Raw genomic sequence first — 8,359 nt, forward strand, 5'->3', positions numbered from 1 at the left:
ATATATATATAAATATATAAACAAGGTCTTCTTTTAGTTTCCGCTTACCAAATCCACTGGCAAGGCTTGGTCGGCCCGAGACTATAGTGGAAGACATTTGCGCATAGTGCCAAGCATGTGGTTGGGAGGTAAGTTTCTCACGACAAGGCCCCACCCAACCCGAGAGGGAATGTATGTGTGTGCGTGTTTGTGTGTGTGTGTGTCTATGTGTATGCTTCTGTATGTGTGTGTGTGTGTGTGTGTATATGTGTATGCTTCTGTATGTGTGTGTGTGTGTGTGTGATAGAGAGAGAGAGAGAGAGAGAGAGAGAGAGAGAGAGAGATTAAGGTATGTATATGTATGCATAGCTGAATATGTAGGCATATATACATGCCAGTCTTACATCCACACACATACATGCATAAATACATATATACAAACGTACATATATTTTAGTGCCGTACGGGTTCTGACACTCACTCTATCGAGTTGTTCAACATATTTCATAGAAGAATATCAATATGGAGCTGAATTTGTACTTCCACAATATAAATGTGAATGATAGCATTACCGATGCTTAAATTCATTTTTAGCAATCTGCAATATTTGTAGCATAATGAGCTAAACAATTAAGGCAACTTATTAAATTTTCCTCATCAAATATAACTTTATCTTACTAAACAGACGACTATTTAATATTTAATTCGCAAAAATTTACGTACATAAAATTTCCAAATTCATTACTTATGCACGCTTACACACATAAATAGATACATATGTGCGTGGACGTGTGTGTGCATAAAATATAGTAGGCTAATATAATGACGTTTGTTTCATTCAACAGAAATTTTCAGTTGTCTCTTTGAAAATTTCTCTTGCAAGCTATCTATTAAAGTCAACGTAATAAATAAATATTTTTATTCTGTATAACCTGCTTTGATTACTTGCGCTTCATTGCAGCAGATTTTGATGACAATAGCGTATACGATTATATGTATCTACGTGCGCGCGCTTGTCAGTATGTATGTATGTGTGTGTGTGTTGTTTTCATTAATCATTCTCCAAATGTGTAAATGCTTTAAACATATTTTTGAAGCCAAAACAATGATAGTTATAAAAATAATTTAGATTGCAGGGTGTTAGTAGGTACTATTACATGGTATTTTAAGATTTCAGGTTTAGAACCTCTTCGTTATGAAATTTACCGATAAACGAGGTTGATAGCAGATAAAAGAGGTTGACAGCGGATCTGTTTGTGAAATCAGCTATCAACATCTATATTCGTAGAATGTGAAAATACCAGATAACATGTAAGAACTGTCGGTCAATATCCTTAATTATTTTTATTGCTCACGTTGTTTTGGCATTTATATATATTTGTATGTATGTTTTTATAAATCGATACATATAAATATGTAGAGAGAGAGAGGTAGATACATATATATATATATATATATATATATATATATATATATATATATATATATATGCGGGTGTACATGTGCATATGTATAACATACCTGAATATGGGGAAATACTGTTAGAAATAACGAAGATGTTCATGATCACACAGGAGCCTGGTGAATACAATGGAAACCCTAATATATATATACGTGAAAAATATGAGATTGGGAGTGATAAATGCATTCCCATGATTAGGAAGTTGTCTGGATTTTAAAATTATGCTAAGAATGGGAAATGGCAACTACAAGGTTATGGTTTGATAAAGGTACTACAGCAAAAGAAGAGTGTTTACAATGCGAGCATACTCTCAACAGCCACACATGCTTCTGATACATAAATTACTCATTGTAGGCACAATTATGAAAGGGCCGCAACATAAGCTAAAGAAACAGTAGAATGAATGTATTCATGACAATTTGTGAAACTAAAAATTCATGTTTAATATTGGGAAGAGAAAACAGTTGAATGAAATGGTCGGAGGTCTCTGGTGAAGGAAGGCATTGCTAGCTTTGAGGTAGCTAAAAGTTAGCATGCATAATAAAAACGTACTTTGAGAAACGTAGTCATCATCTATACACCAAATGAGATGAAGTAACTTAAACTGTAGATTTTGTGTCTGACATTTCATTTTAAATGTTGGCTACATAAATCAAATGATATCGCATTAATTTGCAGAATCAAGAAACATCTAAGAATAATTGTTTCCTCTTAGTGGAAAACAAAATCTGTGGAATATGTGCAAAAATCTGCCGGGGCAACCTAGATTTGGAAGAGTTATGTGAAATTGCATATTGCCATATTACCAGTAAGATGTGTAAATCTTGTGGACGTTTTGAATCTTATGTGCCATTGGTTTCTAAGAGCTATTTACAGCACGCAGGCATGATGGAGATTATCGGGATGTGTGTTAATGGAGACAGATATTAACTTTCCAGCTGAAGCGATAATAATGTATGTGCATATGTGTATGTTATATCCTTATGGATAAACGAGTACACTGCAACAATGTAATAACAATATAATCGAAACAAACGGCATTAACAACACGGAACGTAGAACCAAAAATCCAACACGTTAACTCGAACTGTAAATTTTGATCTCCAGGTTTGCAATATCAACACATGAACTGTGGAACTTGCACAATGATTTTATTGAAATCCCAAGGGTTAAACAAGGTGGGGACAATACATGGGACAAATGAGGCACTACTATTACTGTCACACGAGGTTAAACGCTCTCTGCCAACTTCTCACACTGAACTGCTTGTCCTCAATTGCTACAGTTCTTTATCTTATAAGAATGTGTCAGTCTAATTGCAGTCACATGGAGTGGATGGAATCCTTCCAAAACGCTCCCCCCCACACACATGCATATATCTATATAAATGTAAGACCCATGGATCGAGGTGTAGTAAGAAATTTAGTTTCGAGCAATCCGTAGTGAATATAAGAAAAAAGAACAACTTTCAGGAACAATAGTAGTTTATTGAGACAGAAGGTTGAGGCATATTTATTTTTTCCTTTATCAAAGAACACTGCACTGAAAAAAAAAGTTCTTTTTATATTCCGCGGCAGGCAACCAGGGTTGCCAAGTATGCGAAAAAGAATGCAATAGTTACGTGGTAAAATGTTGCCTTTAATCTTATCAAGATATCCTTGGCCTGAAGAGCAGTCAGCAGTATACACCTTACTTGAATCTTACCACCTCTGAGTTTCCACTAGCTATGAAACATACGTAGCGCGGATTTCCCAAACTCCATACTGTAACTCTTGTATATATATATATATATGACTATACACATATATAATCCAAATACTATACCCTAGTCGTAATCGCTAAAAAGCCTGTCACTAATTCAATCGATGTTGTTGGGTATCATATATCTTTACCGTATTTCAATACTATTAAGCCTTCCGAAAAGGGGAGAATAGCCTAAGGTTGATGGTTGGAAACTGGCGATCTAGTTCTCTATAAACCCACACTGACCAAATTCTATCCGCTTCCCTTTTTTCCACTTTCTTTTTCTTTGGCCATTGATTTTTAACTTCGAGGAAGATAGCATCTCGTTGATTGTTCCCGATATTTTCAGTCGATCAACTGATCAACCCATCAATTGATAAAAATGAATTATGAACACTTGTAAATACATATCTGAAACAGGTGTAAGTCTATGATATCTAAATAAATGTATATAACCCATTATTTATATTATACACACGCGCACACACATACGCACACACACACACGCACACACACACACACACACACTCACTCACTCACACATATACACACAAATATACATACACAGTGTAGGTTGCTTATCGCAGTAACTGTAATTTTATCAAGCTATTACTTTTAGGAAATTCGTCCTAAACTAATTATACAATATTAATTCAAGTTATCCGCTTACTTGCATCAATGGTCTGAAATATTCTTTATCTACTTTTCAGGTAAATTGTGCAACTCTACGATAATCTTTACTGATAGGAAGATTTGTGCGTTAGTTATGAAGACATCATGGTAAACAGTTTTAATGGAGGCGAACGTCATGTTGGTACTGGGTATGGAAATACTGGGTCTTCAAATGACCGATGTGAATGTATTGTTAATAAAAGTATAATATGCCACCACATAGAAAATCAACTCGAATATTGCAAATTCTAGATCAAACAAAACCTTATGATAAAGTGTTGTCCGTGTACCATGGTGATAAATATTGGTGGTATAGCTACACGACCTGAAAGTCGGTTCTTAATATATCTTTTTTCCACTTTTGTTTCAAAGAACTTTAATACAGAATTGTTATAATGTAGCGCTCAGGAAACTAATACCACACATTACAACATACAACACATGTTTTATCCACCTTTCGTTATTCACTTCATTATTCTTTCATAATGCGTTTGTTATATGTCCGCTACCTTTATGTATGACCATATGCTGTAGTTCCACGCTGATTTACTAGTATTCACTTGTATCAAAATACTCTCATTATCTACAACACAATCCAGGTGTTCAAACATGTAATTTCATAATTGTATAATTACAGAGTTTTATGTTTTCATAACATAAAATCATAGGAATTCCATAATGTAGCATTTTTATTATTTGAATCGTTTATTTCTTATTGTGTATTACATTTTCATTTTTGTATTTTATATTCTATTATTATTTTAAATTTCTATAATTTTCTAACAATTGTCACATTGTATTTCGAAATATTATATTTTCTATTTTCTATTTCGCTAACTGGCTTTTTATATCTAACATATTGTGAGTTATAAGTTGTATTTATCATTTCTATTTGCTATTTCAAATTTTCTACAACAGAAAGTGTTTTACAATTTAGAACTCATTCTATAGTACTTTTGAAAATTCGCATTATGCATGTTTCTATTTGTATACTTATGCAAATACATATGTCTGTGATCTTCTTAATTTCAATTTGCTTTCATTGGTATGTAAACAAGTAATTTTCATCCTGTATTATTGTATTTTCGTATCTTTGCATTTCTGCAACCTTTTAGAACCGTTTGTTATTATGTTGTAATGATGAAACTCACTAACATTACATTTTCTCTCTTTGAAATATACTTTTTACATATTGCTTCATGATACGACCATACTTGTGCATATGTATGTATTTCATTATTCAGTTTTATTTCAAAATTTTTTGCCAATAGAGAAGAAATAAAAAGAACGGTTTCTAACCAATATCAAAAGCTTCTTCATTTGAAATTCAACATTAACATACTATTGTTGCATAAATGTGCGTATATGTGCAGTATTTGGTGTGAGTGCATGTGCAGATTTGTATGTATTGTATGTCTGTCTGTATGTGTGTGTGTGTGTGTATGCATGAATGTATGTATGTATGCATGTATGCATGTACGAGGGGGTACTGAAAAGTGCCTGGTTTTGAGTAAAAGAAAATACAGGAAGATCAGTAATGATTTTATGCAACATATTCCGCTTTCAGATTCACACGCTTATTGCAGCGGTTTTTCCTTTTTCCTAAGTCCTATAAAAGAACTCAGAAGGTTACCCTAAAGCCAGGAACTTTTCAGAACCACCTCGTATATGTGCATGTCTCTATGTATATCTGTATGTCTGCAAGCATATATGTATATATACATATGCATGCTTTGGATGTTTGTGTGTGCAAGCATGGCAGATACATACTAGTGCGGTTCCAAAAATACTACTACGTGGGTGGTGGTGAAATTCCTGCGTAGTGCTTTGTGATGTCATCGAATTGTGCGAGGGAGATTTCGTAGACTATGGCCCGTGAGAGGCAGGATCCTTCTAGAGGAAAACTGGTAGGTTTTGGGAAATTACAAATTCGGGTTGGAGGAAAATACAGGTTTGTTTGGGTGCATTTCTGCATATACATTTATGTACTTATGCTTATCTTTTCTTTCTTTACCCAACGCAACCAAACCTTTCCCTAACTCCACCAAACCTCAATCCAACGGCAATGACGCTGCAGCAACTACGTTAGTATACATCTACCATGCTCGGACACACAAGCACCAAAAGCATGAATATGTATGTACACTCACACGCACACACCAGGTGAAAATACACGTACACATATATGTTCTTCCAGACAAACTCGTCCGCAATCATACGCACTCATATAAATACAGTAATGTACATGCACAGGTATGCCAATCATCCATACGAACACACATCCATACATACAACCTAAAGCCGTATCTGCATACACGCGTGTACAGTTGTACTAATGCATACACACACACAAATGATACACACCTAGCTGAGACACACAGCTGACACGTATAACCACATATTCGTCCAAGCGAATACTCGCATATGGGTCATACGTAATTTCAACCTTACGGACACACACCCTACAAAACACGCACATGCGCATCAACAAGCTGATGTCATCAGTTAGCACCCGTACGGCAGCTTACACACATGAGCACCTCCCCCGCACTCAATTCATCAGACACTCAAATCTTCACATTCATACATCTTGTATATGTATATATATATGTGTGTATATATATATATGTTTGTGTATGTGTGCGTGCGTTCGTGCGTGTGTGTGTGTGTGTGTGTGTGTGTGTGTTTGTGTGTGTGTGTGTGTATGTATATATACACACATGCTCGAGCGTAAGTCCGTTCAAATTTCGACCTCTAACTGCTACGCGGTCCGAGAAACTTTCCTGCTCCATGTATCTGGTGTCGCTGGAATGTGATCCTCTTTGACTGATGGGGAGGGGGGGGCAGATTCTAGTAAACATCTTGGACTTCCTGTATCATTCTATTCTGTTTACTGAGTTCGATGAGTTTGGCTTCTGTAGGAAGCTTACGAAACTTAAATTACATGGTGTCGAATCAACCTGTTTATAAGAATAATATATGCAAACTCCTGCTAAGTGTTTTGAGTGCGTCGTTTTTATGTTTGCTCACTCATGCGTATATATATACATATGTACATATATATATTTACATCGTATTATAAGCGGCCCAGCTAGTCTGTAATTGCTAATAAATTAATGACATATTGATGCCATCATGGGTGAAAGAACATTTCATTACAGTGTGCAGTACTGACAGTCGAATAATTATCTAATCAAGAAAGTTATGAAACGACATGCAATCTCAACCATATAAGTATTACAATTCTCTACAAAGTGTATTGACCATTATTGCTTGCTCGTTATAAACAATGTATTATCACATATAGCTTATGTTTTTGAATCACTGTAGCAATTAAAGAAATTCACAGGAAATTAAAAGCAGTGAATGAACAGTTGTCTTGATGAAAACCGTGAAAGAAAGCGCCAGCAACATTGCGATTCTTCCTGAGATAGGTATAGGATGTGCTTCCGTTCTCACTCAACAGAAAATGATGGGCATGAATTGAAGCAACTAAGGCTGGTTGTCTTGGATTTATGTCTAAACACAAGATAACCACTTTAGCTGACATTGGACTTGCGAGAATTAGCAGAGGGCGAAAAAGTTGTTTTTCATCATCGATATAGCAGAGATACGAGAAACATTAAAGTACAACAAACCTTAGGTAGCTGCAACGACTTTTTAGAAAGATTGTTGCATACATGACAGATGAAAACAATTTATAACACGTGCAAGCGTGTAGGCCAATGGGACATGGACATTCTTTAAGGAGCATCAAAGCTGTTCGTAGAAACATTTGTGATCTCCAGTCGACAGTAGAAGCAGAGACTGTTCTAAAATGCAAACCTTATATAAAATAAGGTCTTCGTAAGTGGCGTGTATAGTTGTGCTCTTCTTCTGTATAACACATTCAATGGTCTTTTGAAGAATTATCTATGTGTATGTTATTAGCCTCATAGAAAGTATTCTGCAAAATGCAAGCTGTTTATATAATTTTGCCGTCTGTGTTTCTGCGTCAAAAGTAATTTATGCTGAAACTATTTGATAGTCATATGTTTTTATAGAAATAAATTCTAATAGTAGACTCCAGTGCAGTAGTGGCTGGCTATTGTGTAGTATGGTGTAGCTAAGTGCACAGTTGTTTCAAAACAATTCATTCTACTGTTGTGGACGTGGGGATAATTAAATTAGTCCGTTATCTTCAAAGATTAATAATGTTCTGTCCAGTGATGTTCTCTCTTTCCAAGTGAAATCGATGGTAATAATGGTATTGCTGATTTGGGTACTGCTGCTGCTGCTGCTGCTGCTGCTGCTGATGATGATGATGATGATGATGATGACGACGACAACGATCATGATGATGATGCGGATGTTAACACTGTTGATATTAGCGATACTGGTGATGTTACCGATGTCAATAATAGCAGACCACATAGTGATGATGGTGGTGGTGATGGTGGTGTCGGCGGTGGGATGGGGTGTTTGGAGGTGGTGGTGTTGGTGGTGTCGGCGGTGTGATGGGGT

At 35.6% G+C, this 8,359-nt stretch overlaps 1 long non-coding RNA gene across 1 annotated transcript in view; it reads left to right on the top strand.

The window, feature by feature from the left end:
• LOC128247577 (uncharacterized) overlaps positions 1-4,513 on the top strand; it is a 19,672-nt gene extending 15,159 nt beyond the window's left edge. Inside the window, exon 3 of the long non-coding RNA XR_008263909.1 lies at positions 3,895-4,513. This is a non-coding gene — a long non-coding RNA (uncharacterized LOC128247577). The remainder of the gene's footprint in view (positions 1-3,894) is intronic.
• Positions 4,514-8,359: the final 3,846 nt, after the last annotated feature.

The sequence above is a fragment of the Octopus bimaculoides genome, chromosome 4 (assembly GCF_001194135.2).
Source record: "Octopus bimaculoides isolate UCB-OBI-ISO-001 chromosome 4, ASM119413v2, whole genome shotgun sequence".
NCBI classification, from domain to species: Eukaryota; Metazoa; Mollusca; class Cephalopoda; order Octopoda; family Octopodidae; genus Octopus; species Octopus bimaculoides.